Source organism: Triticum aestivum, chromosome 4B, assembly GCF_018294505.1.
Source record: "Triticum aestivum cultivar Chinese Spring chromosome 4B, IWGSC CS RefSeq v2.1, whole genome shotgun sequence".
Classification (NCBI taxonomy): domain Eukaryota; kingdom Viridiplantae; phylum Streptophyta; class Magnoliopsida; order Poales; family Poaceae; genus Triticum; species Triticum aestivum.
In genome coordinates, this window is record NC_057804.1 from 402814168 (window position 1) to 402823660 (window position 9493).

The following is a 9493-nucleotide window of genomic DNA, read 5'->3' on the forward strand; positions in this document are numbered from 1 at the left end:
ATCCGGTCGGCCCCGTCCCCGCCGACCTCGCCCCGACCTCGCTGGCGCCCTCTCCGGCCGCCACCGCCCGTACTCCAACCGCCTCGAAGTCCGCGCCCCCGGATCCAGATCCAGATCCAGCCTAGGTTGACCTCCGAATTCGTAAGTCTTTTTCCTGCAGTATTTTTATGCCATATTCATCGCATCATAACTCCATGTATATATCTCCGATTCATGCATAGGATATATCGTAGTGTTCATAAGGATGTGCTCTTCATTTTGTTCCATTGGGTCATGTTTATGTGACGTCATCTCGATGCCCTAATCTCTGTTGCAAGAGTGCTATATGATGTTTACTACTGTCTGTTAACAGAACTTGATGTTTTGTCATTTTTGTTGCATTTGATGTGTGCATCTTATGAGCATGAGCTCTACATATGTTTTGGACTATGCCATGTTGTCTTTACAGAGGTGTTTGCCATGTATTTTTGTGATCTATGTGGTGACTAGAACAAGCATGCAAACTAGGCTTCATGATGTTGCTGATTTCAGTCCCTGTTCTACTGTTATTTTGATGCCATGTACACTTGATGCTACAGAGAGATCAGTTCTTATTTTGAGATACTTCAGTAAGGATGTTTTGAATATATGGTTATGATCCATGCCCCTTTTTGAAATTATGGAGTAGTCTAGCATGTCATTTTATGGCTCTACTTTTGCTATAAAATGTTTCCTGGCAGATTGTTTATATGTTATTCAATTTTGCCAAGGTTGTTGTAGTTGATCCTTGCATGCTATGAGCTTGTTCTTGCCATGTTTAGTTTCACAAACATATATTATTGCTGTTTCTATGCTTATATTGTCATGCAATGACTTGTGGTGAGTGAATCGAGCTCGCAAAGATGCCTTCATAATTCGGTTAATGCCATGCTCTGTTTTCTGAATCTGTTAACGAAACTTGCTATGTTCACTTGGGAGCCATCATATCTTATGATCCTTTTTGGCTCATGGTCAGTAAGAAACTTTTGTTCTATGCATTTAGCAGTATCATGCCATGTCTTGTTTTGATATTAAAAGTTACTGTAGCATGTTGATTGCTTGCTCTGAACATTGCTACCTGATGCTGTTTATGCCATGTCCAGTATTTTCACCAAGTCTGTGAAGCTGATATCTTTTGCACTTTTACCACGCTTGTTTGAACTTGTTATTGTGTGATTTAGCCGTAGCTCAGTGTTCATCTTTTGTGAAGCATCTCCTGTAGATCACTGGCATGTGCTTTGTTGCTATGTTGGAGTGTTGTAGCATAGTTTCTTGTTGCATGTTAAGTAGCATCGTGCTGTTAATCGCAGATTTGTGTCATTCTTGTTTTGCTTGCCATTTGCAAACCGTGCATCCGTTCCCGGTGATCTTTATATTGATTTCAACCGAAATCATCCCATCTTTCCAGCAGCATACTTGGTTTTCCAAGTTGATGCCTTGTTCATCCTTTTTCCTCCTGGAGCACGCATACGCATTGCATATCACATCTCGCATATCATGACATGTGTTGCATCATGTTGCTTGTGCATTGCACCGTGATTGATTGTGGTTCCATTGCTTGTGTTCTTGCTTTGGATAGAGCCGGGAGATGAGTACGTGCACGAGGAACCTGTTGAGTACGCTAACGAGGATCAAGCTTTCGACAACTCTGAGAACTTTGCAGGCAAGATGACCATACCCTCGATATCACTTCTATCTTTGCTTTGCTAGTTGTTCGCTCTATCGCTATGTTTGCTCTACCTACCACTTGTTTATCATGCCTCCCATATTGCCATGTCAAGCCTCTAACCATCCTTTACTATCAAACCGTTGTTTGGCTATGTCACCGCGTTTGCTCAGCCCCTCTTATAGCGTTGCTAGTTGCAGGTGAAGATGAAGTTTGTTCCTGGTTGGAACATGGATATTTTGGGATATCACAATATCTCCTGTTTAATTAATGCACCTATATACTTGGTAAAGGGTGGAAGGCTTGGCCTTATGCCTGGTGTCTTGTTCCACTCTTGCTGCCCTAGTTTCCGTCATACCGGTGTTATGTTCCTTGATTTTGCGTTCCTTACGCGGTTGGGTGATTTATGGGAATCACTTTGAATAAAACTCCTCCAGCAAGGCCCAAACTTGGTTTTACCATTTGTCACCTAAGCCTTTTTCCCTTGGGTTTTCGCGAGCCCGAGGGTCATCTTTATTTACCCCCCCGGGCAAGTGCTCCTTCAAGTGCTGGTCCAACCTGAGTGATGTCCGGCGCCCCTTGGGCAACCAGGGTCTATGCCAAACCAACGTCTGGCTCATCCGGTGTGCCCAACCAGGGTCTATGCCAACCTAACGTCTGGCTCATCCGGTGTGCCCCGAGAACGAGATATGTGCAGCTCCTATCGGGATTTGTTGGCACTTCGGGCAGCTTTGCTGGTCTTGTTTTACCATTGTCGTAATGTCTTGTAAACCGGGATTCGAGACTGATCGGGTCTTCCTGGGAGAAGGAATATCCTTCGTTGACCGTGAGAGCTTGTGATGGGCTAAGTTGGGACACCCCTGCAGGGTATTATATTTCGGAAGTCGTGCCCGCGGTTATGAAGCAGATGGGAATTTGTTAATATTCGGTTGTAGAGAACTTGACACTTGACTTCATTAAAATGCATCAACTGCGTGTGTAGCCGTGATGGTCTCTTTTCGGCGGAGTCCGAAAAGTGAACACGGTTTGGGTTATGTATGAACGTAAGTAGTTTCAGGATCACTTCTTGATCACTTCTAGCTTCTCGACCGATGCGTTGCTTCTCTTCTCGCTCTTACTTGCGTATGTTAGCCACCATATATGCTTAGTGCTTGCTGCGGCTCCACCACCTTACCCCTTTCCTACCCATGAGCTTAAATAGTCTTGACCTCGCGGGTGTGAGATTGCTGAGTCCTCGTGACTCACAGATTCTACCAAAACAGATGCAGGTGCCGAGGATACCAGTGCAAGTGGCGCAACCGAGCTCAAGTGGGAGTTTGATGAGGACCTTGGTCGTTACTACGTTTCGTTTCCAGATGATCAGTAGTGGAGCCCAGTTGGGACGATCGGGGATCTAGCATTTGGGGTTATCTTCTTTTCATTTGGATTTGACTGTAGTCGGTCTATGAGTGTATTCTGAATGATGTATGAATTTATTTATGTATTATGTGAAGTGGCGATTGTAAGCCAACTCTCTTTATCCCATTCTTATTCATTAGATGGGATTGTGTGAAGATGACCCTTCGTGCGACAAAACCTACAATGCGGTTATGCCTCTAAGTCGTGCCTCGACACGTGAGAGATATAGCTGCATCGTGGGCGTTACAAGTTGGTAATCAGAGCCATCCCCGACTTAGGAGCCCCCCTGCTTGATTGAATCACTGGCGTTGTTGAGTCTAGATCAAAAATGTTTTGAGTCATAGGATTATATATATCGGAGAGTAGGATTATTTTTACTCCCCAGTCCCTTCGTCGCTCTGGTGAGGTCTCCTGACGTAGATGTTTTGACTTTCCTCTCCTCAAATTTCACTAAAAAAATTTAGGATCACGCGGGTATCTTGGAATCGTTCCGATGGTTTTGCGACGAGAACATTGTTCTTGGTGCCTCCTGACATTTAGGGGTTGTGGCAGTGTCCAGGGGAGTTGAGCTCCGAGGTGTTGTTGTCACAATTTTATCATTGCAGTTCTGGAATACCTGAGTTTTGCCGACATTGGAAAACTCTTTTATGCAGTTGTTGGTGAGATAACCTCGACGCCACCCAGTACTGGGGTGGGAGTTCGGGAGTATTGCCATAGCTCGTATAACGGATGCTTTTCGAAGGTTGAGGTACACGATTTCCGAAGGTTTCTTGGTTATGTGTTGACGGATGGATACAGCTGGATGTAGGGATTGTTAGTTTGGGTGAGATATATTGCTTCCCTGTATCCCCAACACCTGATTGCATAACCAGAAAGTTTCGGGAGTTTATAGGTGGGATTCAAGTAGCTCTAGCATTTCTTCCCGTAGATATTTGGTTTGTGATTGGGTAATCCTTACCACTTATTTGTTCTAGTTGTACGTTGTTATTTCATTCATCAACCCCTTATCAAGTGGCTTCTCACCTTAATGGACGTGATGTTAGCTTTGGAATTCATTCGTTCATCCTTGTTCGAATGTTTATTGTGAAGACTATATGTTGCAATTTCTATCCGTTGATTCAACTTGTCTATCTGTCTTCAAGATGCTAACGAATGTCACCCTCTTCAGGATGGCTCCGCCAACGCGTCAGAATTCGGAACGCAATGATGGGAGTCAGGCGAACCCTCCACCTCCGGAGGCATGGCAAGCTTTGATGGCAGCCACAAACGCCAACGCTCATATGATGATTCAGCTCATGCAGGAGCACAACCAAGGCCAAGGCAACCAAGGGAATCAAGGTCAAGGGCAGTTTAACCATCAGCCTCAGTTTCCTACCCTCAACTAGTTCCTGGCAAATCAGCCGAAGTCTTTCAGCTACTGTGCCGAGGCCACAGACGCCGATGATTGGCTCGTGGATATCAACAAGCCTTTTGAATGTAGCAATGTCAGGCCTGAGGACTACATCAAGTTCGCTTCTTTTCAGCTCAAGGACCAAGCAGCTGATTGGTATCAGCAATACAAAGATTCCAGAGGAGGTCGAGTGATTACTTGGACTGACTTCTGTCGGGACTTTAAAGCTCACCACATTCCTACCAGTGTTGTTGAGAGCAAGCGTGAGGAGTTCCGCAATCTCAAGCACGGCAGCATGTCTGTGTACGAATACAACAACAGTTTCAGAAACTTGCTCGCTTCGCTAAACAAGATGTTCCAGATGAGAAGAGTATGATTTATCAATTCAGAGGTGACCTTAGAGAGGATCTGCAGTTAGCTCTCGATCTTGTTGAGCCTACTCAATTCGATCAATTCTACAACATGGCCCTCAAGCAAGAAGGTGCTCAGCTCAAGTGTGAGGCTTCTAAGAAGAGAATCAGGGATGCAGTCCAGTCTTCTTCTTCCTCACAAGTGGCAGCTAAGCAGCAGAAGTTCTAACTTCCTCCTCCTCCGTTTCGTCAGCCTTACCAGCAGAAGAACTCAGGTGGTCGTGGATCTTCCCACCCACCCAACCCAGGCTATCAGAACAAGTCTAATTCTCAAGCTCCAAGGTCAAATACTCCTTACCATCGTCCACTCTCAGAGGTGACTTGCAACAAGTGCCAGCAAAAAGGTCACTACGCGAACAAGTGCTTCAACCAAAGGCGCCTTCCACCTCCTCCTCCTGTGAGATCTTCAAGCTATGCAGTGGTCAAGCATAATCCCAAGTCTGCAAAGGTGATCATGATGAATGCAGCGCAAGCGGAGGAATCTACTGATGTGATAATGGGTAATCTCTCAGTTAATGATATTCCTGCAAAAAGTTTTATTTGATACTGGTGCATCACATAGTTTCATCTCAAGACCTTTTACATCTAAGAATGAGATGGTTTTTCAAGATTTGCCTAGACCGTTATCAGTTGTCTCTCCGGGTAAATTCATGAACGCAAGCTCCATGGTTCGGGATGTCTCTATCCAGATGGGAAACTATAAATTTCTCTCTTCTCCAATTGTTCTTTGCGACTCTGATATTGATCTAATTCTCGGGATGGACTAGCTTTCTAAGCACAAGGCTCAGCTTGATTGTGCTGCCAGGGAAATTCAATTGACACACTCTTCTGAGGATGTTATCATCTATGCCGCTCGTGACGAAACCATTCGGTTGTTTTCTCTCAATGAGAAGGGCGAGTTGGATGCTATTTCTCAAATTCCAGTCATTTGTGAGTACCAAGATGTATTTCCAGAAGAGCTTCCGGGTATGCCTCCTCATCGGCCAGTCGAGTTCGTTATCGATCTTGAGCCTAGTACTGAACCCGTTTGCAAGCGTCCAGACAAGCTTGGACCTAAAGAGCTGAAGGAATTGAAGAAACAACTCGATGAACAAGAGCGTCTGGGTTTTATCAGACCGAGTTCATCTCCATGGGGCTGTGGAGTTCTTTTTGTCCAGAAGAAGGATGGCACGGACCGACTTTGCATCAATTACCGTCCATTGAACAAGAAGACAATCAAGAACAAGTATCCACTTCCCAACATCAATGAGCTATTCGAGTAACTCAAAGGTGCTAAAGTATTCTCCAAGCTTGACCTTCATATGGGTTATCATCAGATTCGCATTCGTGAACAAGATATTCCCAAGACAGCTTTCAGAACAAGCTTTGGTTCTTATGAATATACTGTCATGTCTTTCGGCCTTGTCAATGCTCCTCCAACGTTCTCTCGCATGATGAACTTCATATTTAACCCCTACACCAATGAATTCGTCTTGGTGTATCTCGATGATATCTTGGTCTTCTCTAAGAATAAGAAGGATCATGCCAAACATTTGCGATTGGTGCTCGACAAGCTCAGAGAGTATCAATTCTATGCGAAGTTTTCCAAATGTGAGTTTTGGGTTGATGAAGTTCTTTACCTTGGTCATATCATCTCCGCCAAGGGCATTGCTGTTAATCCCGCGAAGGTGTCTGCAGTTGTGAATTGGAAACCTCCTCAGAATGTCAAGCAGCTCCGCAGTTTTCTTGGTCTTGCAAGCTATTGCTGAAGATTCGTTGAGAACTTCTCTAAGATTGCAAAGCCTCTTTCCAACCTCCTCTAGAAGCATGTCAAGTATGTCTGGTCGCCTGAGTGTGACGTTGCTTTCAACACCCTCAAAGAGAAGCTAGTCATAGCTCCTGTCTTGACTCCTCCTGATGAATCCAAGCCATTCGAAGTTTTCTGTGATGCTTCTCTTCAAGGTCTCAGTGTTGTGTTAATGCAAGAGAAGAAAGTTGTGGCATATACCTCTCGTCAGTTGAAGCCCAGCAAAAAAAACTACCCCACTCACGATCTTGAGTTGGCGGCAGTTGTCCATGCATTGATAACATGGAGACATCTCTTGTTGGGAAGGCAAGTGGACCTTTTCACCGATCACAAGAGCCTCAAGTATATCTTCACTCAACCCAACCTCAACCTCAGGCAAACTCGATGGGTCGAAATGATTCAAGAGTACAATCCAAGTATTGAATATACTCCTGGCAAGGCAAATGTGATTGCAGATGCTTTGAGCAGGAAGGCTTATTGCAACAGTTTAATTCTCAAGCCCTTCCAACCGGAACTTTGTGAAGCTTTCCGCAAACTGAATCTTCAAGTTGTTTCTTGCCAACCTCATAGTCTCTCCTACTTTGGAAGATCAAATTCGTGAGGCACAACTCCTGGATACCATGGTGAAAAAGGTGAAACGTGGTATCGACAAGGGCATTCCCAAATACAAGTGCTATCGATTGGATGACAAAGATATTCTTTTCTTCGAGGATCGTATTGTGGTTCCTAAAGGCGATATGAGAAAAGTCATCATGAATGAGGCACACAATTCCCTTCTATCCATTCATCCTGGAAGTACGAAGATGTACCATGACCTCAAGCAGTCGTATTGGTGGACTCGAATGAAGCAAGAGATTGCTCAATTCGTGAATGAATGTGACGTCTACAGAAGGGTGAAAGCAGAACACCAATGACCAGCTGGTCTCCTCCAACCTCTTGCTATTCCAGAATGGAAGTTTGACCATATCGAGATGGACTTTGTCACTGGATTTCCTAAGTCCAAGCGTGGAAATGATGTTATCTTCGTTGTCATTGACAAGCTTACTAAAGTGGCTCATTTTCTTCCTATCAAAGAATCTATCACAGCAGCTCAGTTGGCAGAGCTTTACACCTCCAGGATTGTCTCCTTGCATGGAATTCCACAATTGATTTCTTTAGATCGTGGAAGCATTTTCACCTCTAAGTTCTGGGACTCCTTTCAGAAGGCCATGGGCACCAACATTCGTTTCACCACAACTTTCCATCCTCAGACAAGTGGCCAAGTTGAGCGAGTCAATCAAATCCTCGAAGATATGCTCAGGGCTTGTGTCATCTCTTTTGGTATGAAGTGGGAAGATTGTCTTCCATATGCCGAGTTCTCCTACAACAACAGCTTCCAAGTGAGTTTGCGCAGGGCCCCATTCGAAATTCTCTATGGTAGAGAGTGTCGTACTCCTCTCAATTGGTCCGAGACAGGTGAACGCCAACTTCTTGGCAATGACTTGATCACAGAAGCAAAAGAAATGTGCAAAGTCATTCGTGAGAATCTCAAGGCCACACAATCGTGCTAGAAGAGCTATTATGATGACAAGCACCGTGATGTGGCTTTTGAAATCGGAGACCATGTCTACCTCCGCGTCTCTCCAATGAAAGGCACTCGTCGCTTCGGTATCAAAGGGAAGCTTGCCCCTAGATACGTGGGTCCTTTCAAAATCATTGGCAAAAGAGGCGACCTCGCCTATCAACTTGAGCTTTCGTCCAACTTTGCGAACGTGCACGATGTGTTTCACGTGTCACAGCTTCGCAAGTGCTTCAAGACTCCTGAGGCACTATCAACTTCGAAGAAATTGACCTCCAAGAAGATCTCTCTTATCATGAGCACCCCATTGCTATTCTTGAAGAAACCGAGCGCAAGACTCGCAGCAAGTCGATCAAATTCCTGAAAGTTAAGTGGTCGCACCATTCCGACCGAGAAGCCACCTGGGAGCGCGAGGATCACCTCCGTTCTGAATATCCGGAGTTCTTTCAGTCCTAGATCTCGGGACGAGATCCTCTTATAGTGGTGGAGTGTTGTAACACCCCGGATGTATCTTTCCATATTTGTAACTCCAACTCTTGCCATTTTCGGCTATGTGCTATGATATTCCCTCCATGGTTGGGTTTTGTCTTTCATTTTGCTTTTTGTTCATGTCATGCATCTCATATCATGTCATCATGTGCATATCATTTGCATATGTGTTTGTCTCATGCATCCGAGCATTTTCCCCATTGTCCATTTTGCAATCCGACACTCCCACATGCACCGGCGCACCCCTCTTGTCTCTTTTTGTGAGCGGGTGTTAAACATTCTCAGAATGGACTGAGGTTTGTCAAGTGGCCTTGGTACACCACCGGTAGACCACCTGTCAAGTTTCATTCCATTTGGAGGTCGTTTGATGCTCCAACGGTTAACCGGGTAACCGCAAAGGCCTTTTGTGTGTTGCAGCCCAACACTCCTCCAAACAGCCCAATAACCCATCTAAGTCACTTCCATGCTCTCCGTCATCGGATCACGATTTTGTGGGCGAAAACTACACTCCATTTGGAGTCTCCTAACTCCCTCTACCTATAAATATGTGCCCCTCCCCTAAATTTTCCGGCGAAACCCTAGCAAACCTCCCTCCGCGCCGCCGGACGTGTCCGTCCCAGGCCGGACATCCTGCGCCGCCGCCGCCTAGTGAACCAGGGCGCGACACGTGGCACCCGGCCACCGCGCGCTGCCCCGGCCCGCCGAGCCCGCAGCCGGCCCCTGAGGCCCGCGCGCGCCGCTCCGCCTCCGCGCCTCCCGTGCGCCGCCCCACTCCTCG